A 25,640-nucleotide genomic window follows, 5' to 3' on the forward strand; every position below is an offset into this window, starting at 1 on the left:
TTAATCACAGAAAACACATGCTAAGCTCTGCTGTACTTTTTTTTTTTAAATTGAGATTCTGTTCTGATATTGTGAGCTAGTCACATATAGAAAAACAGATGAAACATGAGAACCTTTCTTTTTAAAGTTAAATAGAGAAATAGATTCACTGTTATGGATCAGTGAATTGAAGGAGATAGGTCTGGTAGACCCAAATCAAGCTAAGTATCACTTACCCTCAAGCTGGTAATGTTCAAGGGTGAACTCTGTAGCTTCAGTGAATTTCCAAAATTCTCACTGAGTAACTGTTACTGGACGTGCAAATTTTGCTCTGTAGTAATCCAGAACTTGAGGCAATGGAGAGGTTCTAGTCTCTCCTTTTAAGGAGCCCATAAATAGTGGTGTAAGTGACTGTGTTGTCTTGTGCTGGTGGTTATTTTGGTTATTATGCTTCATGACTGACTGAGGAGAACTGCACCTTTTTTCTTTTCTTTTTCTTTTTTTAAAGTATGTCTGTTTAGGAATTGGATGATGCTTTGTGTGCTGGAAAATATTGAGGTGTGAAAACAGTGTGGAACAACTTTGGGTCTCCTGTTATGTACTAGTAGCAGGAATGAGCTTAAATTGCTTACCTGAAGGGTCCGGGTCAGTTCTTATCTGTGCTTCAACTCTTCTGTATTCTTACTGCAAATATACACGCTTCTTGTCATAAAGTGTCAGGGCCAAGAAATCATACTCTTCCCCCTGCTGGGTAGGGGAATGGAGAAACTGATAAAAATGAATTTTCTGTTCACTTCTCACAGCAATTTCATGTTTTATCCCTCCCCAAATGTACTAGTGGTCAGCATTTGGATTCACATGAAATGAAATTGAGAGCTCCTTGCCCCCCTCTCCTCCCAATTGTTTGGCTTGCTCCAGTGACACTGTAAGATAATTAAGAAGTAGTAACTGTTTCAGGCTTTTGACTGCAACAGCAAATGGCAAGAACAACTTCTGTCATTCAGACAAAAGAAGGAAAAGTTGTTGCAGTGACTGGTAATGCCACAGCAGTAGAATTTCCATTATAAGCCTCTGTTGTCCAGGGTTTATAACTCTGCTATAAAAACTCACTGGGCTGAAACTTGGCATTGGCTTTACTTAATAAGTGGAAAAAATTGATTTTAGCAGGTGTATAACTGTTTCACAGGAACTGTGTAGCTGGACTGTCATACTCTCTGCCTCATTTAAGTAAACACGCTCCCATTAACTATCAGTATTTACCATGGTTAGACCCAGCACTGCCCAGATAGAGTTCTTGTGTTAATGAGGAGCCCACTTTTGTGTGATGATAATCTGTGTCTTCCCAAGTGGGCAGAGGCATTGTAGGGAGAGCAAAGTGATTTGGAGAGACTATATTGTATATAAACCTTCCCCCCCCCCTTCTAAATGGAAACATGTTGTAAAAGTCGAAAATATGGTGCTTACGGTCAGTCATTCAAGCTGGTCAGTCCTGCAGATCTCCTCCGACCCTGCGTTCAATGGAACCCCACCAGCACCATGAAAGTGATTAGGGTCACCCTCCTCGGTGGCAATTGGAATGGTAGCACTGGCAACATTACAAAAGCACTAGTGTGTAGGAGCACAGATACTAGCATGCTGGGTGGTCCTCCTCTGCCTATTGGCCAGGACTAGCGATAAATACAGTACTGTAAGTGCTACCAGCAATTGACCTTTTAGACAGCCTCCCCTTCACAGTGCCCTGTGAAAGGAGCAGACTCCCCCACCCCCTGCGCGCGCGCACACATTTTTTGCCTCCTTCCTGAGTTTCCAACTCCAGCTGAGTAGCAAGGCCTTGGAAACTGAAATTCAGGGCTGATCCCGAGACAGACTGTATGTTGAGCAGGTCACGGATTAGGAAAAGGAAAAGGGCTTGTGTTTTGGGGGTAGAAGTGGGGTGAGGCTCAACTCGCAGTTTAAAAAAACAAAAACCCAGAAGATGATCAGTGACTTTCTTTTTTGGGTGTCCTATTTCTCCGTGTCCTCAGGTGCCTTTCAGCATTGTTTGCGATTAGTTTGTATTGTGGCCGTTCCCATGTGCTCAGATCAGGATGATGGCTAGGTGCTGTATAGATGTATAGGAAGATGTGACCCTGTCTGAAGGATTTTACTGTTGGACTGGCATGGAGCCCCGTTGAATTCTGTTCTGGTGCAGTGGGAGGCCTTGGAGTGCATAGACCTCTTGTGTAACTGATCTTCGAGCATTTGTGTCCTGAAAGACGTAGAGATGAGCTCATTCTTACTGTGTTTCCTTTAACTTGAGACTAAGGGTACGTCCAGACTACCCGCCAGATCGGCCGGTTGCGATCAACCTATCGGGGATCGATATATCGCGTCTCGTCTAGATGCGATATATCGATCCCCGAACATGCCCCCGTCGACTCCAGAGCTCCACCAGGGCGAGTGGCGGTAGTGGAGTCGATGGGGGAGCCGCGGCCGTCAATCCCGCTCCATGAGGATGGGAGGTAAGTCAAAATAAGGTAGAGCGACTTTATCTACACTATTCCCATAGCTGAAGTTGCGTATCTTACATCGACACCCCCCCCGACACCGCCCATCCCCCAGTGTAGACTCGGCCTAAAAAAAACCAAACGATTTTTTTGTAATTCAGACTGGCTGTGGGTGTTTGGGTTTACTCCTTGTGGCAGCTCAGTGGATCCATGTGTGATTCAGGACTAGGGTGAGATTAAGCGAATTAGTGGTAAAGGTCTGAGTCATAATAAATTCATATACTGTTCCCACAGTGCCATGTAACAGGCAGGTTAGAATCCCAGTCCCCTTTTATTGCTGGGAAGGCAGCATTGTCCAATTGTAGCTCCACCTTTCTGGGGTAGAAATAGACGTACTGAAGCGTTCAACCCTGCAAAGGTGGGCTGCAGTGCAGCAAAGGCTGTTAACCTTTGTACTGGGCATTTAGTGCTCTTTGCAAGAGCATGGTGTCTTACTGCACCTACTGTCATGTAGGTTTACTGCTTTAACTATGCAGGCATACTTAGAGGCACTGTTTTAAGTGTAGACAAGGCCAAAGTATGGGTTTGCAGATGTGTAGGAAGCAGTCATGAATACTGCCCCATCTGTGTGCCTGCTTTTTGAAAGCTACCTTCTTGTATTAGGCTCTCCCAGGTTTATTCTTTCAAAGGTTGCCAAGAAGATGGAGTTCCAGGACTACAGGGTTTGTGGCTTTTCTGTGGTTGAAAGGCAGATGTAATCTTTGACTCTCTGTTTCTCATAGTAAGGGGAAGTGTTTTCATGCTGTCCTGCAACTGTATGGGCCTGTGAGGCTTGGGGTTTGTTGCGTGATCCACTTAGCATGTGAACGCTATAAAGCCACCTTGAACTGTGGTTGCCAAGAAGAAATATTTCCTCTTCTGGGTAGTCGCAGAGCAACAGCTGTGATTTTCTCTTCTCTCCCCCCAAAAATTAAACCCTAGGCTTTTCATTCGGTAAGTGTGCAGTAACACACATTTGGGAGGGAGGTGGGAGAAGAGATGAGAAGACTCTTTATCTTAAACAGATACTCCACAGCTGTTCCTATGTGGGCCAAAAGATGTTGCGGTGATTGTCCCATGTTGAATAGTGACTGATCAGAAAGCGTGTGCGCGCCCTCCGAGCTGCCCTGCTGCTATCCTTCATATAACAAATCTGCTTTTAATTAATAATGGGAGCAATGGTGGGGAAAATGCCATCTCGTCCTCTATACCTGCAGCAGATGCAATCAGACTGATTTTCAGTATTCTTCTCCTCCCTATTTGCCTGATCTGTTCTTTTTGTTTGGCCTGTCAGTGGCACTCCCAAGTCAGATGAGTGGGGTGAGGCAAAAATGACTTCCATTCTGGTTCTGAAGAGCACCAGTGCCTACCAGCTTTGAGGTGAGGACTGAACCTTGGACTCACACTCTTAGTCCGCTCTGTAGGGCTGGTCAGTTTTAGTTTATGTGAAGGGAAGAACTATCCATATACAGTCAAATGCTTTGCTTGAGCACTGCAGTGTCTGCCCTTGGGAAAACTTTTAAAGCAAATTTTGGGGCTGAGAAATGACTTCTTAATTGTTGTAAAGATGTTGAGATTTCTCTGCCACAATTTGTGTGCTGATATGACAAGGAATATTCATGGTGCATGCTAACCTAACAGACAGCTCCAGCCTGGAGCAAGAGGCAGTGCAGTAATAGAATGCCTGATAGAGCTCTTGAGGGTAAGGCACAGACTGCTTAGACTCAGCAGAAAGGTTAATTTTACAATATTTTAGTCAGTTTTTTCTTTTTTTCCCTCTTCCCTAAATTAGATTAAGCAACACTGCCTTATGTTTGACTAGAAATACTGTAATCCTTTTAGATTAGCAGCAGAGAATATTACAGGCCTGTCCCAAAGGAAAGTTGGTTTTTCTGACATAGGTTACGTTATCCTGGTAAGTACAGTAAACTACTTGTGTAAAAGTTGGATTGCTTATATAATTGATGCCCCGGCAGTTAGAGAAGCAATGCCTGCTGGGAGTAACTGGCAGGAATTTGAGCACATTTCCTAGGTAAAAAACCTTTAACTCTAGCTGCACAGGCTATTACCTGTGGGGAAAGGCCTTAAGAGAACATTGTAGTTCTCTAGAAACGAAAAAAGTGAAACAACCCGCAAATATTCCCTTTCTCCCAGTAGATGTTGAGGTTTAGCTATGGTGCAGTTTATGTGCTGGTATGCTGAGGACACTTGGTGGCAGACATGCAAAACCCATGAACAAATGCAGAAATTGGGCTTGTTTTTGGCTTAATGGCTTGTGAGTTGTTTGTTGGCTAGTTTTTGGCTTGTTGCTTGTTTGGCTTGTAGCTTGTTCCTTTTTGATCGGCTCCCGGAAAGGGTGGGGGCAAGCAGGGGCAAGGAGGGGGGAGAGTCAGGTACACAGCGGGCCCACCACAGTCCTGGACTGCACACTGAGGGGATCTAGTCGCATAGATTGTTGGGGTTCTTAGGGATTGGCTTGTTTTGCAATGGGATTAGCCTGATGATTGGCTTATTGTGAAAGTCAGGGTGCTTATTTACCGCGTGAAAGTTGGCAACTGTGCATGGTGGTGGTGCGTGTGAACTGGAGTTGGGTGTCTCTTGCCTCGCATGGGTGAGGACAATGTGCTGGAATGCCTCAGAGCTGCTGAGCATGTGGCTACAAGTGCCTTGTCTAGTCCTTACTCAATGACGTTTAAGACAGAGGAGTGAAGTTCTGGAACAGCCTCCCAAGGGCAGTAGTGGGGGCAAAAGACATATCTGGCTTGAAGACTAAGCTTGATAAGTTAATGGAGGGGATGGTATGATGGGATAGCCTAGTTTTGGCAATTAATAGATCTTTGATTTTTAGCAGGTAAATATGCCCAATGGTCTATGATGGGATGTTAGATGGGGTGGGATCTGAGTTACTACAGAGAATTCTTTCCTGGGTGCTGGCTGGTGAGTCTTGCCCACATGCTCAGGGTCTAAGTGATCTCCGTATTTGGCGTCCGGAAGGAATTTTCCTCCAGGGCAGATTAGCAGAGGTCCTGGAGGTTTTTCGCCTTCCTCTGCAGCGTGGGGCATGGGTCACTTGCTGGAAGATTCTCTGCACCTTGAAGTCTTTAAACTGTGATTTGAGGACTTCAATGGCTCAGACATAGGTTTGTTACGGAGAGGGTGGGTGAGATTCTGTGGCCTGCATTGTGCAGGAGGTCAGACTAGATGATCATAATGGTCCCTTCTGACCTTAAAGTTTATGATTCTATGAAATAAATATAAGTGTGTCCACGCAGGGGCTTGCAGTCCTTTCACTAAATTGGCCTTTAAAATGGTTTTTAAGTGAGCAACTCTGTGTGTAGACAAAGCTAGAATGTTTCACACTGATGTTTAACCCCCCTAATTTAGTGTGCGTGTGTGGACCTTGATCCTGGTCAGAAAATGTAGAGGGGAATCGGCTGCCTCCTGAGCCTACTCCTGTAGATTTTATGGATGGATCTGGGCTGAAGGGAGGCCTTGGAAGTACAGCTTGGCCTGCATTTTAGTCAGTTTTGAGTGCTGGCCTTGGTAAGGAAGTTACGCAGCGGGGGACCTCCACAGCGGATTCTGAGAGTCCCAGTGTGGTCTTGGATGCTAACTGCCCTTTTAAAAAAAAAAAAAAAAAAAAACTGTGAGGAACCCGGAGGTCATCAGGGCAGACGCTAACAGCAAGAAAAAGACGACACAAAACAGCAGAGGCCTATTTGTGGAGACATCTGCTGTCTGGTTCCATGCTGGACACTTGGGAAGGAGCCAGCTCACTGCGCAGCACAATGTGATCCTCCAAAGAAACAGGCAGTGGGCAGAGGCGAACGCCCCCTCGAGACTTGCTTGGTTAATTTGTTGCCAGCCGGAACTTTAAGGCTCCTTTTAAGAAATGAGAGGAGAATAAAGGCGACTGTGTGTTACTTTGGACTCCCCAAGCTACTGCTGTTCCGGGTGCTCTATACATCTTGACATGGTGGTATACAGAACGCTCAAATGGCTCTTAACGAATGTGATCTGAGATACAATAGATATAGTCACATCCTTAGAGTCAAGCACAAGCTTTTACGTGCTTTGCTGGAACAGTATCTTAATATCTCTGTGCCTTAGGTCCGCATCTGTACAGTGGACAAATTCTTCCTTTGTCTTGTCTGTTAAGACTGTCAGGGCAGGGACTGGATCTTGCTCTGCATTTGTCCAGGCTATTACACCACGAGGCCTTGACTTCAGCTGGGGGCTCTATGCATTGTTGTAATATTAATAATTCTTGCAAGAGATATTCATTGCAAGTCTATTTTATAAAGCACTGAACTGCACTTGAGAATCAAACTGCAGTTTGTGATGCCTGCTCAGTGGTTCTTTGGTGGTTATTCCCTTACTCAGGAACATGCAAAACTCGGTAGTTTGCTAGGGGTCTCACAGGTACTAGTATGAATGAAGAAGTTGTGTTGTGTTACTCTGGCTGGGCATAATTTTGTTTGTTGCGACCGAGGATGAAGCTGGCAATTCCTTTCCTTCTACCTCTAGTTATGTGAAATGACTCAATTTCAGGCCAGTGTTTCAAAGGTCCTGGGAATGTAGCAGCTTAATTTTTGTTCCCCTCTTTCCCATGTCTCTTATTCCACTGCTTATTTGCCTTTTCCCGTCTGAAATTTCAGGTTCAGACATACGCCTTCTCAAAGGGTTGTCATATTTACACTAACAGTCTCAGAAAGCTCAGCTTAAAAGAACACTTTTTCCTCCAGAAAAATTAGTCACCATTAACCTACAAGCTTTGTATATAAAGTTGCCTGCCTTTATTTATAAACAATGGCTTTGGGGCAAATTTATGATGACCCCGGTTAGATTCATATCTTATGTATTTCAACATTTTTTGTTGCCGATTTTTGCAAAAGGAAAACAATCTGCTCCCTCCCCGCCCCTTCCCCCCCGTCTTGCAGTAATAATTTGCATGAGTTCATAGCTTTGAAATTGGAAAGCGATTTTAAATTATGGTGTTATGATTTGAAAAGAGGCATATGCGTTTCCTCAGAACATTACAGAACACAGATTGCCTATCCCATTTCTCTCAATGGTTGTGGCAAACTGTGTTTGCAAAGGGGCAGTGTAGTTGTGGTTCTGAGGTTAGACGTTGAGGGAACTCGTATAAAGAATTCTGTTGGTGGTTTAAGTTGTTTTTCGGGAAAGCTAGGAAGTCAAAAGGTCAGTTTGCTGATTTATTCCATCGTTCCTAAGATGGACAGGAAGAAAACTGCATATGATCCTCTGTTTCCTTCTGGAATTAACAGTATATGTGAGACTTCCTAGCAGGTAGTTGTGTGTAATTGAACTAATTTGGGGTGTGGGTCCTCCCAACATAGCGTAGCTGAGTATCTGATGGGGCTGCTGGTTGCTCACGGAAACCATATTCTTTTGGATTAATATCCTCTTTCAAATAGATTTAGACATTCACTGTCTTGCTAGTCTCCTCCCACTGTGTGAGGTTTGCCAAATTCTAGGATCAAACATTAGCGGTTTGACATATTTTAAGGTTGGTAAAAACAGATGCAGCAGCAAAGCCCAGCAGTGTGGGAACTAGGGGTGCGTATGGTGTTGTAGCACCCCCAGGGTTTTGTGGGGAGTCCCAGCTGCCGACTCCATGCCCAGGGTCCCAGTGCTCTCGGAGCTCCTCTCCTGGCCCTGTGCTCAGGGTCCCAGCTGCCATTGGCCCTGGGGCTCTGCGACTGCCCCAGTTGTGGTCCCAGCCTCAGCCCCCTTACCTCTGTCTGTGTCCCCCCACCCTCCTGAAGCCACAGCCTGATCCTGGCCCCAGCTCTGGGGAAAGGGGACCTAGAGAGGGGTAAGGGGGGTGTGAAGTAAAAAGTGTTGGAGACAACTGGCTTTCAGCACCCCCCTACTGTAAAAAGTGTTCCAGCTCCAGTGGCAATGCCTTCAAGCTTGCCGGTGAGCTCTGAGCACTATGCCTTGCCCCATGGAGTCCAGAAGTTCCGCTGGAAGAGTTCTGGAAGAAATGGCATCATCTGTGGATGCAAAATGCTACCAAGTAATGTCTCAGGTTAAGAAGTCAGCAAACTAGGTGGGCTCTGTGGAGAGTCAGTTACTGCTAATGGACTTGTATTTTAAACAAAAATAACAAGTTGATTGTGTTACTTTATTCAGCCCATAAAGCCTGAGAGTACAGCATGGAAAATCAAGTGTGCCACTAACTTAAGGCTGGCTGACTTAGTTTGCTGGTAAACCAGGAAAGAATTTAAGGATGTGAAAAGTCTCTTTGAATGGCGCCACTCATGCTTAAAGTTATTCCTGTGCTTAAAAGTTTTGCTGAATTGGGGCATTAGGTGCTGAAGAGATCAGATACGTATTGAAGAAGACGACAAAATATCCTCTAGACGCTCCAGTGGCAGACCCTAGAAGTGCAAGAGTTGTAATTCTGTCCCTTTCTGGGGTAAATGCTAGTGACAGTGGATTCCTATGGATTCCTATGTCACTTGTGATAATCAGGCCTACACATTTACTCTAATTGTGAGCTCAGTTGGAAAAAGTACATGGAAGTTCAGAAGATGTCACAGTAATCTGCAATAACATTTGTTAATGGGGAAAAGGTACTAAAAGGAGACAGATTGCATTAGTCTAACGAAAAGGCCTCCAGGTCTAGCTCCTGCTTGGTAAATAAGAGAATGGGGGTCTGGAAATCAGTGAACCAAAATTGGTGTTTTGGAAACGAGGCCTAATTGAGTCACAAAATAATGAGGGGAAAGGCTGTTCCACCCCTCACTCCTTTTTTGGTTCCTTTGAAAAGAGAGACTTTGGAGGGGGAAATAGGGAAGAACAGCTGGAGGCGGCTGGAGTGAGCTTCACAATCATGGTTCCCCTTCCGCCATCTCCTGCAATCTCGGGCCTTATTTGTACTAATCCTGGGAGCTGTCCTGACCCAGTGGGCACAGAGAAAGGCACTCAGACGCCATCGCCAACTTTGTTAGCTACAGCTGAATTCCAAATGCATCTAAGATGAAGTGAGATCAGGCTTCCGCATCACTGACAGCTCCAGCCCATTTAACTAACTTCACCAAAAAGGAAAATCATCATCTTTGATACCATCTCAGAGACTATTAGATGGGTTTTTTCCTTCTAAAAACGCTCTCCAGCCAACAAGGGATGTGGTTAAAATGAAATCCTCATTTAATATGTTAATGCTTTAACTGGTTTTCCTTTAATAAAAGGATTAATAGTGTCTTTTGCCACTGAGGTCTCTGTATGCCAAATCCAAATGTCAATGTCCGACATTAAACAGTGTTAAACGGGTGACGTTAACACCTTCGGCAAATTTATTCTGTCTAAATTAATACACCACCAGTTAGGTACTTTTGAAAACGTTACCCCCATCTGCAACAGAAAACATCGCATTATCACCCTGGCCACAGACACCAAGTCTAAACTCAGACTAAAAAGAGGAACTTGCTTCCTTTTGAGAGGGCTTTTGCCAATCTCAAGGTTGAAACGGCTCTTCTATTGAGCTAAACTTAGCCTGGTACATAGGTGAAACAACTGGGGAGCTACAGCTGTGAAAGAGACACTGATCACTACATTCTTCTCATTAATGCTTACATTGTTCCTTATTGCTACAAAAATGTTTTGTAGAAAGTTATCTACTTTCTTGTAATCCTGTGTCTATTTCTTACCCTCCCCTGCTTGAGGACAGAACTCTTATTTAAACTGTAATTTGTTTTATAAGCAAACAGCTACTCAATGTACTTGTAGATTGTTAACTCTGTTCTGAAGTTGTCTCATTGGATTCTTTGGAGGTCACTACATTACAATGAGGCAAGGCATGTAGGGAAAGATTTTTTTTAATGAAACTGTAGTGTGATGAGAACTTTTGAAAATTAGGTTACTTTATCTCGGTGCCCAATGGGAGCAGGCCTTTTTGAAAATCTGTCCCCTAGTTGTGTGTGTTAAACATTTCTGAAAATCTAGCACTTTGTATATGCTTGTTGCTGGTATTTCTTGACTTGCTGTAGCTTCCTCCATCACAAGCTATGAAGGCAGCTCATGGTTTAATTTTTTTCTCATAAACAAATACAGTAGAATTAGTGTATACTAATAATATTATCTGTGGATATTGGTAGAACAGCAAGCAGTAACTGAACGTAAATTGAGGTTGTGAAGGCTAGGACTATACCACGGTTTAAAAGAGAACTAGATAAATTCATGGAGGTTAAGTCCATTAATGGCTGTTAGCCAGGATGGGTAAGGAATCGTTTCTCTAGCCTCTGTTTGTCAGCGGGTGGAGATGGATGGCAGGAGAGAGATCACTTGATCATTACCTGTTAGGTTCATTCCCTCTGGGACACCTGGCATTGGCCACTGTTGGCAGACAGGATACTGGGCCAGATGGACCTTTGGTCTGAACCAATATGGCCGTTCTTATATTAAATTATTCCTAGTTCTTGTGTAAAAGACAAAATGTGAGGGAGTTTTGAGTAAATTTGTTGATACTTATATAAACTTCTTTAGTAAAACCAAGTGGAGTACAGGGTTTTGTACAAAGGGAAAATATTTTGTTGGGGTGAAAAAATCCTATAAAAGATTTTTGCACACAGGAAACAAAAGCATCAGCATGCATGTCATAGCTAATAACGTTTGCTTGGATCTTAATCGTTCTGCTTCACTTCGCAAAGTAATTGAAACTTCCTTTTTGCTGCAAGTTCCTCCCTCCCCCCCTTCCCCAAATGAACTGTTCTTAAAAGAATATCTTTTGGTCAGTGGGTTTGTGGAACTTGGTTCAAAATGCAGAGAGAGTTCCAAAATGAGTTTACCAGGTAAGTGGTCAGTCAGAGCTTTACAGGGAAAATTAGTTACATCTGCCACTTGTTTCTCTAAGTTGAAAAACATTTAGATTTAATAAGCCCTGAATGCGAGGTTTTATAGGGACTCTTGGGCATGTAAGTGAAGCTCTTGTAATCACTGGGATCTGATAACCTTTTTTTAAAAGAAAAGGGTTCCTATAAAATAAATAGTAGTTCAAGTTGAGGAGATTAAAACCACGTCTGGTAAACTTTGCTTGCTACATCCCGGTGTGCTGTGAAATGGACAAATAATTCCCTTTCTGAGGAGCGAGGTGCTGGATTCTGAACTGCGCTGAGTTCAGTGGGGGTTAGCCAGTACAGTATTTGATCAAGGGCCTAGAGAAATCAAGCACTCTGCTCACAAATGAGCATCTAATGCATATTGAAGACTAAGATGACTATTTCTGATTAGTGGACAAAACCAGACATTGTCGCGTTGGACCGTAAATAAACAAGCTTACAGCCCCAGGCGGTGTCTACACTACATAGCTTTTAGCAACGTGGCTGTCTTTCTACAGCCGTGCCGCTAAAAGTCAGGCAGTATAGCTGCTCTTTGTCGGCTCACCTGCCAACAAAAAAGTTTCACCCCCAACCCTTATTGGAGGGGAGTGCTCCTGCCGACAAAGCGCTGTTCACCCCTGCGCTTGTCGCTGGCAAAACATTTGTCGTTCGGGGCAGCGGGGGTGTCTAGAAGACACAAGTTTTGTCATTTAATTGCCAGTGCAGATATAGCCTTAGTTAAGTGGCTGAACACTGGGAAAGGCATTTGACTTGTGTTTACCACAGGCAGTCTTTAGAATGTAATCTGCTAATAGTGTGACTGTTGGGCATCGTTAAGTAATTTTCTTCCTGTTAAACATGGCAGCTTGGATTTAGAGGTGACAGAGTGAGGAGGGGCTAGAAAATTGAAAGCAAACATAAAAGCAGCAACAATGAGAAGCATGGATCAGATTTTCCAGATCGATCAGCTCAATTTTGTTTAAAATAGGCTACCAGAAACCAACAGAGCCATGTGATTTGGTGTTTCTCAGTTTTGGTGATGTGTTAATTGTTTGTGACTATTCTAGATAATCAGTAACCAAAAGAATATTGTAAGAGTATTTGGTTTCTGTCCCCCCCACCCCCATGCCGCCAACTCAGAAGAGCATGGTAAAGGACGCCCTGCAAGGCTGGATTTGCATTCTCCAATTGCATGTACTGGTCTCTGAAAGACTATGCACCTAGTGATGTTGCTGCTTTTGCTGAATTTTAACAGGAATAGAGTGCTCCAAGAGAGCCATCGAGTTTTGCTGCTGTTGAAATGTTTCTTCCACGATCCTCTCTTGGAGATGGACTTGAAATATGTTTCAATACATATATTTTTTGGTTCCATTAAGTACATCCAGAGATCTTACAGGTGCTTAAAACAAAATCTTTTTTTATATTGAGGTCTGGGAATGTCTTGAAGGTATTGCAAACTCAGAGATGATTTTACATGGAGTTTCCCCCCTCACAATAAAACATCAATATGTTCCCCAAGGTTGGGTGAAAGACAGACCCTTTCGAATCCCTTTAGAGTCAATGCCAAAACCGGCCTGGATTTTTACGGGGCCAGAATTTCAGCTATAACTGACAACTGTCTGTCTCCCTCTAATTTATTTGGGCTTTAACATGCTGACTGTATTCTGGAATTTCTAATCCAAATATTTTGTGTAACATTCACATGTTGCAAGAACATCTCTTAAGGGAAAACTTGAATTCCTCAAGGTTTTTCCTCTCCCGTTTTGGAATAAACAGCGCATACTGTGCATGTTGCTGATATTATCTAGCCAGTTATTGACATCAAAGGCCTCTGGGAGTTTCCAACTGCTCAAGCATCCCGGTTTGAATGTTCATATTGCGTTCAAAAGGGATTGTTTATCTCCAGCCAAAGACTTGGGTAAACTTCCAAAATAAATGAATGCATCAGTTCAACTCTGTTTTTTTTAAAAAGATTTTCTGGAGTGGCTCAAATATTATAAATATTCAAGTAGCTCAATTTGAAACTTTCTGTGCTCTGGACAAAATGTTCATAGATATTTCCTAAAGCAGAAGAGGGTAATATTTGTTTTGCTTTTTCCTCTTCTTTTTTCCCATGTGTTGGGACAGACTTTGAGTTCACATCTGACTTTCGGATGAATTAATTATCAGCTGAAATAGATTAGTTTGTGAGAGTTGTAACTTTACAGAATGATACAGCACAGACAGGAACTAGAGGTCAGGAGCCTGGGGGCAAAGGGAGGTCATGACCTTTCTTGGAAGAGGCAGACTTAACCGATACTGGTTTTTTAAAAGGCAGTTGATTGCATGAAGGAATGTGGTAACAGGATTTAAAGGAAACATACAGCACTAACAAGGATTAAGGCTAATTGTTTGCCCTGATTCGAGGAGAAATGTCAGGATGTGGATATGTATGGAATTATTCCACTTTGTGAAAGGGCAAATAAAGTATTTAAGTCTTTTCACATTGGATAATGTAGTTTGGGACTGATTTTATGTTATGTGGAATGTAGCATTTCATCGCCAAATAACCATACTTTAAGAATTATTTTATCTACAGATTTGAAACTTGTTAAGCAAATTCTCTGTTTGACTGCAAATTTTATTTGAACTGTGAAGATTCTGAATCAAATTACAAGTGTGCACTGTAGTTGAGCTGTTTTTCTCTTTTAAAAAATCCAATATTTTATTTTCCTTTAAAAAAAATTTAGCTAGAAATCAGTTTAGGAATGTATTAGACTAATCCATCTGAGGCCCACTTCCCATGTCAGGGTGGGAAAACAAAGCCCCTCTCTAAGTCAGCATCTTAGAATTACAAAGACAAGTTAGGTGCCTACCTGCCCTTTGTTCCTTTTGAAAATCTCGTCCTTACAGTCTAAATGACTTCTGTGGACTTGCAACGCTTATACAGCAAATTTCACTAATGCAGAAGAGGTGATCAGCTGCACAAAAATCAGTAAAATAGCCTTGTTTTCTGTTGCCCCAAAGACACAAAGATTTGAGCTATGACATCCTTCCAAGTGCTTCCAGAAAGGGCTGACCAATCACCTGCTGAAAATGGGGGCTCTTTGTAAAGAGCCTCAAATTGGCCAGAACTGAGGTTCCTAGAATCACTGGTTTACTTGTAAACATTTAGGCTTTATTTATTGTGTAGAGCTTGCTATAGACAAGTCTGCAGGATGCATGCAGAAAATGGTGCAGCTGGAAAAGGATGAATGGAACTATACCTATGAAATGAATGTACAAGATGCTGTTGAAGGCAATGATCCATTAGGTTAATGAATAAAATGAGATTCTGGGAACAACAGTAAAACAAAACGTCAAGATAAATGGAATTCTTCTTGTTTAAGTCACTTTGCTTGACACCCCAAGGCTATAAGTTCCAGTTATACAGCTAGTGAAAACTGAGTAAGACATGTTAAGATGCCACAATCCAATTTACTATTCGATTTGAGGGTTCTTTCAAGGCTTGTTTACAGTGTTGTAGCCAGGTTGGTCCCAGGATATTAGAGAGAAAAGTGGGTGAAGTAATATCTTCTGTTGGACCAACTTCTGTTTAAGCTCAGAAGCTTGTCTTTGTCACCAACAGAAGTCTTCTTCCCCTGACCTAGAGAAGAGCTCTGTGTAAGCTCAAAAGCTCTTTCGCCTCCAGAAGTTGGTCAGATGGAAGGTATTCCCTCACCCACCTTGTCTTTCAAGATTTGCCTCCTATGTAAGGGAGGGACATTAAGTGAACTGAACTGAAGGAATGTGGATCTTCTTTGCATTTCCTTAGTACAGTCAAGATGCCTTCCAAAAACGGGATGGGAGGCAACTCAGAATTTTGTGAATGACTGTCTGAAAGCAGAGTGGAAATTGATCTTTTTTCCAAATCAGGGCTCAAAAATAACGGTATATGATTGTGTCCAGTTAAAGGTCAGCACTTAACTTGCCCCAGCTACTGATATCTGCAGCTGTGGAAGTGGAGCAATATCCTAAGGGGACAAAGGCAGCGGCTTCTGTACTCAAGTTTCGGCATATGGTGCTGGGTAATCCTTGGCCAACAACCAGTATGTTGAGGCTTATGTTCCTTCTGGCTGGTGGAGTCCAATGGGAAGGTGCAGGTCTCTATAGGTGGAGGTGATCATTGTGTCTGTTGGAGAGGGTTAGATGCTATGGGTCCTAAGAGAGGTTTGCATGCACCCTTTGCTCAAGAAATCAGCTCTTTAAATTGACAACCTGGCCAATTAATAGTTGGTTTCTAATCTCTTCTGTGTTTTTTGGAGGTGGGGGATTGCCATAGTTGTGGTTAGAGAATTTCTAGCCGCCTCAGTTCTCCTTGACCCTTATCAGTCTGGTTGCAGGCCTGGTGATGATGTAGAAACTCCCCGTCACTTTGTTCAGTGAGCCTCTAGCAATTGAGGTGATTCATTGACGAGATCAGTCTGCTGTCTTCACTACTGGAGATTAGAAGGTGTTGCTGACTAACCTGTGGCTATTTCTGGGAGTAGTGAATCAATTCTTCCCTGGCCTCTAGATTTCACCAAAGTAGCCCAAATCTTGTCACCTTTGATGTGTCACATCATGTGCTACGAGGTCTGTCTTGTTTATCTGGAGCCCTTGGAGAGGGGGTGGGAGTGTGGAGAGGCAGGGTTCGAGGTGGAGTCGAGTATTAGTCTGATGGGATGAGTGGATTGTTTAGATTATCACTGGATTTTTTGTTAAGGGTGACACTCTGGGGTTTGCATAATATGTATATGCTCTTAAATATGGCAGAGAATCTTTTCCTTATTAAACAAACCTAAATAAAATGAACAGTTTTTGTGCTGATCAGAAGTAGTTCATCTCCCCAGTTTGTCAGATTGGCACTTTGTTTTAAAAAACCAAAACCAACCCCCCCCAACCCTCTAGGAATGCATTGATCTTGGTGATGAAGTGCAGTTGGGTCACAGATGTTGTGTGGTGCACTCAGAGTTGTGTGGATAGGTGTGTTGGGGAGAAGCAGTGCACTGTTCTAGAGCCTAAATGTTTCCTGAATTAACTGCCCATGAGATGCAGAACAATAGCCAGGTGGAAAGCATGTTTTGCCTTATTTAGGGGCCGTTGTATTGAACGCTGACTTCTGAATGTGCTGAGACCTGAGCCGTGTGCCCCCTGAGAATGGCAGGATACGAGCCACAGCTGCTGGATCAGGAGAAATCAACATAGATCTACACTCTGCGCCTTCTAGACTTAAAGATGGTTATGTAGGATCATGCTGCTAATTGTGATTATCTGTTTTCCATGAAGCCGGGCTTACAAATCTGATCAAAGATGGAAGGGCTCAGCCCAGGCAACTATTGACAGAAAACTCTTGGATGCTTAGGATTTGTAAAGTGCTTCCATACAGTGGCAAGAGCCATACTGTCTCCTCAGTTTGCATGGTCTCCATTCCAAAATGAAAACTGTCAGGCAAGGAATGCCCGGGACTTGTTCCTTGGGACCAAGTTAATGTTAACACAGGCAATCTACGTTTCTCTCTGAGGAACCCCCAAATAAATAAATAAATACAATCCACACAGAAATTAAATGCAAAAATCTTGTTTTAATCTAATATGAAAATGTAAACACCTAAGTCAAGAAAGAAGCAAAGAGTCTCAGTAATGCTAACTTGCATGCCTTTCACCGCCGGTATGTGTCTATATTTACAAGTCCATTTTAAGCCTAATAAAAATGTAGGTTCAGCGTGGGTGAATTAATATTCACCTTTTAAATGTCCTGGTTCCTGTGTGCTTATACATTTTTTAGTATAGCTTGTTGCATATAAACTCAGGGGTTGTACTGTATGACTGAAGAATTGCTAACATAGTTCCTATTTTTAAGAGAAGCAAAAAAAGTGATCCGAGTAACTATAGGGCTGTTAGTTTGACGTCTGTAGTATGTAAGGTCTTGGAAAATATTTTTGAGGGAGAAGGTAGTCAAGGACATTGAAGTCAATGGTAATTGGGACAAAATACAACATGGTTTTACAAAAGGTAGATCATTCCAAACTAACCTGATCTCCTTCTTTGAGAAGGTAGCAGATTTTTTTTAGACAAAGGAAACACAGTGGACCTAATTTACCTCGATTTCAGTAAGGCATTTGATACGGTTCCACATGAGGAATTATTAGTTAAATTGGAGAAGATGGGGATCAATATGAAAATTGAAAGGTGGATAAGGAACCGGTTAAAGGGGAGACTACAACGGGTCATACTGAAGGTGAACTGTCAGGCTGGAAGGAGGTTACTAGTGGAGTTCCTCAGGGATCGGTTTTTGGGGACCAATCTTTTTATTACTGACCTTGGCACAAAAAGTGGGAATGTGCTAATAAAGTTTGTGGATGACGCAAAGCTGGGAGGTATTGCTAACACAGAGAAGAACTGGAATGTCATACAGGAAGACCTGGATGACCTTGTAAACAGGAGTAATAGTAATAGGATGAAATTTAATCGTGAAAAGTGCACAGTCATGCATTTAGGGATTAATAACAAGAATTTTAGTTATAAATTGGGGACACATCAGTTGGAAGTAACAGAGGAGGAGAAGGACCTCAGAGTACTGGTTGATCACATGATGACTATGAGCTGCCAATGTGATATGGCTGTTAAAAAAGCTAATGTGGTTTTGGGATGCAGCAGGCGAGGTATTTCCAGTAAAGATAAGGAGGTCTTAGTACCGTTATACAAGGCACTGGTGGGACCTCATCTGGAATATTGTGTGCAATTCTGGTCTCCCATGTGTAAGAAGGATGAATTCAAACTGGAACAGGTACAGAGAAGGGCTACTAGGATGATCTGAGGAATGGAAAACCTGTCTTATGAAAGGAGACTCAAAGAACTTGACTTGTTTAGCCTAACCAAAAGAAGGCTGAGGGGAGATATGATTGCTCTTTATAAATATATCAGAGGGATAAATATCAGGGAGGGAGAGGAATTATTTAAGCCTAGTACCAATGTGGACACAAGAACAAATGGATATATATTGGACATTAGGAAGTTTAGACTTGAAATTAGGTGAAAGTTTCTAACCATCAGAGGAATGAAGTTCTGGAACAGCCTTCCAAGGGGAGTAGTGGGGGCAAAAGACAAATCTGGCTTCAAGACTAAGCTTGATAAGTTTATGGAGGGGATGGTATGATGGGATAGCCTAATTTTGGCAATTAATTTATCTTTGATTATTAGCAGGTAAATATGCCCAATGGTCTGTGATGGGATGTTAGATGGGTTGGGATCTGAGTTACTGCAGAGAATTCTTTCCTGGGTGCTGGTTGGTGAGTCTTGCCCACATGCTCAGGGTTTAACTGATCACCATATTTGGGGTCGGGAAAGAATTTTACTCCAGGGCAGATTGGCAGAGGCCTGGGAGGTTTTTCACCTTCCTCTGCAGCGTGAGGCACGGGTCACTTGCTAGAGGATTCTCTGCAGCTTGAGGTCTTCAAACCTCGATTTGAGGACTTCAGTAACTCAGACATAGGTTAGGGGTTTGTTACGGGAGTGGGTGGGTGAGATTCTGTGGCCTGCATTGTGCAGGAGATCAGACTAGATGATCATAATGGTCCCTTCTGACTTTAAAATCTATAAGTCTATATATTTTTTCAGTGAATCAATTTCCTTAGTTTTCCAGCATGCTCTATGCTTGCCATTTATGTGCTTTATTAAACAGAGAATTATTCTCTGTGAAAGTTAATTAACTTCTTTCATTTCTTTTGCATTCCAGTTTATAGAATAGATTTGGTTCTTGTGTAAAGTCCAGATTATCTTTTATTATTATTATTATTTTATTATGTTTAGTTGAAAACAGGAAATTGTGGCTAATTTTTGTGTGCTTTGTTTCCTATTTAAGGAATTCAAAACATCTTTGGGATTTTTTTGTCATCATTTGGGTCATCACTCCCAACTTAAAAGCCATCAAATTTTTGTGGTTTTAATGCAAGGAAACGTTTGCTTCATTAGGTGAAATAGCTTGTGCCCACTTTGCTTTTACAAATAGAAAAGCTCCATCTTAACTTGCCTTCAATGCTGTACATCCAGAAAGTAGGCAGAGTAGCATATGGTGACATTTGATTTGTATGTATTTTCAATTCTTCAGTCCTTTTACTGAAGTTTACTGGTTACTCCGTTATGAGTGCTTGAAATAAATGAAACTGTTGAGATCTAAACTAGAAAAATATTCACCAGAAAGAATGTCTTTATAAAAGCATTAACTGCAAAAGCAAACTTGTATCCATACATTGTATTCATACATCTGTATGAAATCTGTGGATTCTGTGAGCATGAAGCAGATCTCCGAGACTGTGGTAGGCTGGAATCGGATTTTGGCAGTGGCTGTGAATCTTTGACGTTCTCTTCACTGCAGGAGTGTTTAGTTTTAGTTCAGTCGATAGCTTTTAGTCTTCTGACACAGGCCAGTGAATTCAGTGGACTCTGTGTGAGTCGAATGGGAGCAGTGTTTCAGAAGAAACTAAGCCCTGTAATAGAAAAACATGTAGCTGTGCACCAAAAATTATTTGGGGAACAGAGTGCGTTTTCCTAAACTGACCAACGTGAATATTGAAATCTATGTTGACCCTTCTGGCCGAGCTCATGTGGGTCTCTATATAGTTGGTAGTGCATAGGGTGCACCACAGCTAGGGGGATGGTTTTTAAGAACAAAATACAGGATTCTGTGACTCTACTTGATCTGCTCTGCCCACTTCTGCTCCAGATTTCTCCCAGATTCCACCTCTGTGGTTTGTCCCTCTTACCCTTGAAGGCTTGGCCCTGCTTATTTGTTCCTCTGTTCAGTCTTGCCTTCTTCATTTGCTCCTTTACCTCCTTTACAGTCACTGTTGTCCTCTTCCGGGAATGTCACGGCGTTAGGGTGCGTTAGGCCAAGAGCTGAACTGCTTGAGAAAAGAGAGGAGTAGGTCAGATGGACTGAGGGTATGTTTCCACAGCCACTGGGTTGGGGCTTCCTGGTCCAGGTAGATGCACCGGCACCAGCTCTGCCAGAAATAGTGCTAAAAATCGGGCTAGTCACAAAGATAGAATCCTTACAAAGCACCCGGTTATGTACGCAAGTGGCTAGCCTGGGTGGCCGCAGCTACGCTGCCGTTTTTAGCACACTAGTTCTGCTCGAGCTGGTGTGTATCTGTCTACTCCAGTGGTTCTCAACCTGCAGCCCGTGGGCCACTTGCGGCCCAATCAGCACACAGCTGCGGCTCGTGTGACGGCCTCAGGGCCATACAGGGTGTGTGTGTGTGTGTGTATATATGTGTATATATATATAATATATATATATTGGGTGGATGCGGCCCACATAGTTCACAGAGAGCTGCATATGCAGCCCACAGTGGTATATAGGTTGAGAACCACTGACCTGCTTGCACAGGAGAGTACACTCCTAGCTGCTGCAGACACGCTCTCTACACCATCCTTTGACGTCTGTTATTCCTATTTTCAATATGAAATAAAGATCTTGGCTACTGGCCATTCAGTCTAAAAGCAAACCAACAACTAGGACCCAGGTACTTCAGAATCAGCCATGTAAAAAAGTTAGACAAGCTAGTTCCTGTTTTTTCTGCCCACACTTCGTGTGGTGTGTGTTCTGATCTGTCACTTTATCTCAGAAAATTACAGGTATGTTCATTGTAGATGGATTTTAAAGATGACAAAAATAAGGAGACTGAAATTATGTTCCGAGGAAATAGAATTGGTCAATCCTTTTTTTTTTAATTGAAAAATGGGTTTTTTATCAAAATGAAAATTTTCATGCCAAACTTTCATTTGTAGATCAGTGTTTCTGGGGTTTTTTTGGACAAAAAGAAAATTTGTAATTAAATTTCAGGTTCTAGTTTTATTGTTTTGTGGGGAATTTTGAAAAAATGAGGAATTTTTTGACCAGCTCTAATTTCCTAACTGTCTTTCAAATGGTGACTTGAATTATTCTGTCTTCTCTCTCCCCATCAACATCTACTGACTCCTCTATTTGCATGCTATCTTGGACTCCCTTTACAGTACCTCAGGGCAAAGACTATCTTTTTAAAATTCGAATGTCTGGTCACTGATAGCACACACCTGTAAAGAGTCTATCTTTATCTGATTTAGAGTCCTTGTCTACACTTGGAAAATGAATTCAGATCAAATGAAAGTGTGATAGCTATTCCTCAATAACTCCTTGTGTGGACACTGCTTATTATGGAATGAGCGCCTTGTTTCTGTTTAGCTTACTCCACTTTCAAAGAAGGTTAAGCCAATCAGGAACCTGTATATGGAGACAGGTTTCAGAGCGGTAGCCATGTTAGTCTGTATGAGCAAAAACAACGAGGAGTCCTTGTGGCACCGTAGAGACTAACACATTTATTTGGGCATAAGCTTTCGTGGACTGAAAAGTGTGTTTTAGCCCACAAAAGCTTATGTCCAAATAAATTTGTTAGTCTCTAAGGTGCCATACTCCTCGTTTTTCCCTATATGGAGTTACTCAGGAACAGCTCTTCTAGAATAGTGTTTCTATAATAACTCCAAGTGTGGACATGCCATTATATATGCTCTTGGGTATTTTGGAGACATTCTTTCACATGTTGCCAGATTTACTGACCAACAGTTTGTCTTCGATTTTCACACTGAACTTCTGCCACTGAGTGGCTCATGGGAGAAGAACGGAAACACTCCTGCCTCCCAAAATAATCCTGGGTATGTGACTTTTGTTGTGAGCCCTGTCTGTCTCCATCCACTGTACATGGGAGATGAGTGAAATCCAACATACAATTTTTTTTATGTGAATTATCCATTCCGTAACACATGCCAGGTTAGATATGTATTCAGAGGTATGTTATGAAAGCTCTTGGATATCTTTCAAATTCAGCAGTGACAAGGACAAAACCTTCCTTCTGTGTGTGTTCACTTGACAGTGCAGATTTTACTTAGCGGGTTTCAGGGGCAGTTAGCAATATTCTGATCAAGCCATAACTAGGATAAGGAAGGCGCTGTTAGTTACACAATGCAGAACGTTGGTTTAGTATCGCAGCTACCGTAACAGATGGAGAATGTTCAGAAGTTCTAATCACCTAGAATTCACTCTTCTATTGTTCTGTTTGTATGTCCATTTCTTCTTGTCCTGGTTATCTCTCTTGATGTTATCAGGAATGAACTACTTTAATCTCATCTCTGGTTTACATTTGGTGTTCCACTAACTGAGTCAATATCATCTGTCTTGAAATGAAAGAACACCTTATTGTAACATATTTATCAAGGGTGTAAGATCTTATAGGATTTTGCCCCCATTGCAAAAGAAATGATTGTTGTACTGAGAAAATACAAAACTGACAGTATGTTTCCCAGGAATGTAGCTTTTAACTATGCAAGATCTTTTAAAAACTTGCAAAAGATAATGAGAGCTCTCTATCCCGTCTTAGATTTTCATTTATAGTTTCATATGGGAACAGAACAATAAGTATAAAAATAAAATGCAGGAGATTAGATAGAAATATATACACTTGAATCTGAAATCAGATATGGCTTTTGAAAATAGGTTTCTGTTTTTACTAATACTCTCTAACAACCTTTGAGATGCAAGTTCTTACTGAGTTGAAGAATAAAGTGCACAGCATATTGGGTCTTTGATTTCAAACTGTCAAACCATATAGCCAGTCATATCTATTCTCACAGGGAAGTGCGAAGCTAACTCGTTTTGACCATGATGGATGGTGAGTTCTGCAAAGCCAAGGTAGTACTAGCCTGTAATTTTCTCAGTCCAAGCGCTTTGGTTAAATGTGTTGGATTGCAGTGACAGTTTTACTTGAATTCTCCTTTAGCTTTGCTTAAACAGATCTTTAAATACCAGCTTTCAGTATTTTTTCCACTTTTCTCAGTCATTACTAATGTGTTAAACTAAACACTTATGTTTTTCCTACCCAACACTAACTTGGTTGTGTTGGGAAAGGAACCTAAATTAACCTCGATATTATGTGTCTTCTTTCTGTTTGTACCTCTTCTGTGGAAGGCTCCCTAAGTCAGTGGCAAATTTCATTCAGCAGCAGTTTTACTTATAAGAATATCTCCGGGGGATCAGTGGAACATTGTCCGGTAGGGACAGATCGATGGTTTGGATTTGTAAGAACAAACCAAAAAAGGCATTTATCTTAATCTCTGATTGCAAAACCATTTCGATTCTCCCTTTCCTGACTTCACAGTCGGAACTTTCCAAAATCTTTCCTTGCTTTGGGGTGAAATCCTGGCCCTACTAAAGTCAATGGGAAAGTCTCTGCCTGTTGCTTTTTGGTGTATTGGTGGAATACTTGCATGACATCTTAGATAAAGAAAAATAAATTAACAAAACCTGTAACAAACAAAATACCCCCTGAAGTTTCACCCCAAAAAGTGAGGATGGCCAGAGACTGCATGAAATCCACTAGACTCTTTGCTATTGCTATTTTACCTGGAAGGTGCTCAGAGACTCCAGTGATGGGCAGCAGGATAACACCCACCCTCACGCCCTCTAAGTAAAGGAGGGTAGAGGAGATTGTTGTTTCCAGCTGAAAGTGCAGGGAGATGGATGTAATTTCTTTAATTTGAGTTTCCCCCAAACATAGGTGTTAATACTTTTAACCAGTGTAAGTTTAGGACATAGGAATGGCCATACTGGGTCAGACTGATGGTTCATTAGCCTCTGACTGTGACCCGTGCCAGATGCCTGGGAATGAACACAACAGGGCAATTTATTGAATGATCCATCCTCAGTCTCCAGTTCCAGCATCTGGCAATCAGAGGTTTAGGGACATGCAGAGCATGAGGTTGCCTCCCTGACCATTTGAGCTAATAGCCATTGTTGGACCTATCCTCACCTGAAGTTATCTAATTCTTTTTTGCACACACTTATACTTTTGGCCATCACAGCACCCCTGGCAACACAGGTTACTGTGTTGTGTGAAAAAGTACTTTCTCATGTTAGTTTAAAACCTACTGCCTATTCATTTCATCAGGTGACCTCGGCTTTTGTGTTATGTGAAGGGTTAAGTAACACTTATTTACCGCTTTCTATGTAACATTCATGATAATATGGACCTCTGTCCTATCCCCCCTTAGCTGTCTCTTTTCTAATCTGAACAGCCCCAGTATTTTTTAATCTCTCCTCATATGGAACTGGTCCCTAATCTGATCATTTTTCTTGCCCTTCTCTATACTTGTCCCAATTCTAATATACCATTTTTGAGATGAGATGATCAGAGCCGCATGCGGTATTCAAGGTGTGAGTGTACCATGGATTTATATAGTGGCATTAGGATATTTTCTGTCCCTTTCCTAATGGTTCCTAAAATTGTTAACAGTTTTTGACTGTGCTGCACATTAAGCAGGTGTTTTCAGAGAACTATCCACGATGGCTCTTTCTTGAGTGGCAACGGCTAATTTAGACCCATCATTTTATATGTATAGTTGGGATCATGCTTTCCAGTGTGCATTACTTTGCATTTATCAGCACTGAATTTCATCTGCCATTTTGTTGCCTAGCCACCCAGTTCTGTGAGATCCATTTTGTAACTTTTTGCAGTCTGGTTTGGACTCAGCGATCTTGAGTAATTTTGTTTCATTTGCACATTTTGCCACCTCGCTGTTTACCCGTTTTCCCAGATCATTTGATTGTTGAACAGCCCTGGTCCCAGTACAGATCTTTTGGGGACCCTGCTCGTTACCTCTTTCCATTCTGAAAACTGACCATTTATTCCTACCCTTTTGTTTCCTATCTTTTAACCAGTTACTGATCCGTGAGAGAACCTTCCCTCTTATCCCACGATTGCCTACTTTTGCTTAAGAGCCTTTGATGAGGGACTTTGTCAAAGGCTTTCTGAAACTCCGAGGGCACTGTATCTCCTGGATCACCCTTGTTCACATGATTGTTGACCCCCTCAAAGAATTCCAATAGATTGGTGAGGCACGAGTTCCCTTTACGAAAGACGTGTTTACTCTCCCCCAACAAATTGTGTTCTTCTGTGTGTCAGATAATTATATTCTTTACTATAGTTTCAACTGATTTGCCTGGCACTGAAGGTAGATTTGCTGGCCTGTAATTGCCAGAATGGCCTCTGGAGCCTTTTTAAAAAGTCAGTATTACATTAGCTAGCTGCCAATTCACATTCCTAGCGTAGCTGGGGCTTAAGCTGCGTGTAGTGCCTTATGCAGGTTGCCTGGGGCAGCTTTTGGCGTAAGTCTCAAAGTGAGGCTGAGAACTGTAGTTCTTATAGTCCGCTTTAGAATAGTTCCTGCTATGGAACATTTGTAGCAGAGAAAGCCAGTCCAGT

The 25,640-nt window shown here is 42.1% G+C and overlaps 1 protein-coding gene across 2 annotated transcripts in view; it reads left to right on the top strand.

Moving 5' to 3' along the window:
• The window catches only part of GPC4 (glypican 4), a 109,720-nt gene that overhangs the window by 21,473 nt on the left and 62,607 nt on the right, over positions 1 to 25,640 (top strand). The window lies entirely within an intron of this gene.

The sequence above is a fragment of the Gopherus evgoodei genome, chromosome 9 (assembly GCF_007399415.2).
Source record: "Gopherus evgoodei ecotype Sinaloan lineage chromosome 9, rGopEvg1_v1.p, whole genome shotgun sequence".
In the NCBI taxonomy this organism is placed as follows: domain Eukaryota; kingdom Metazoa; phylum Chordata; order Testudines; family Testudinidae; genus Gopherus; species Gopherus evgoodei.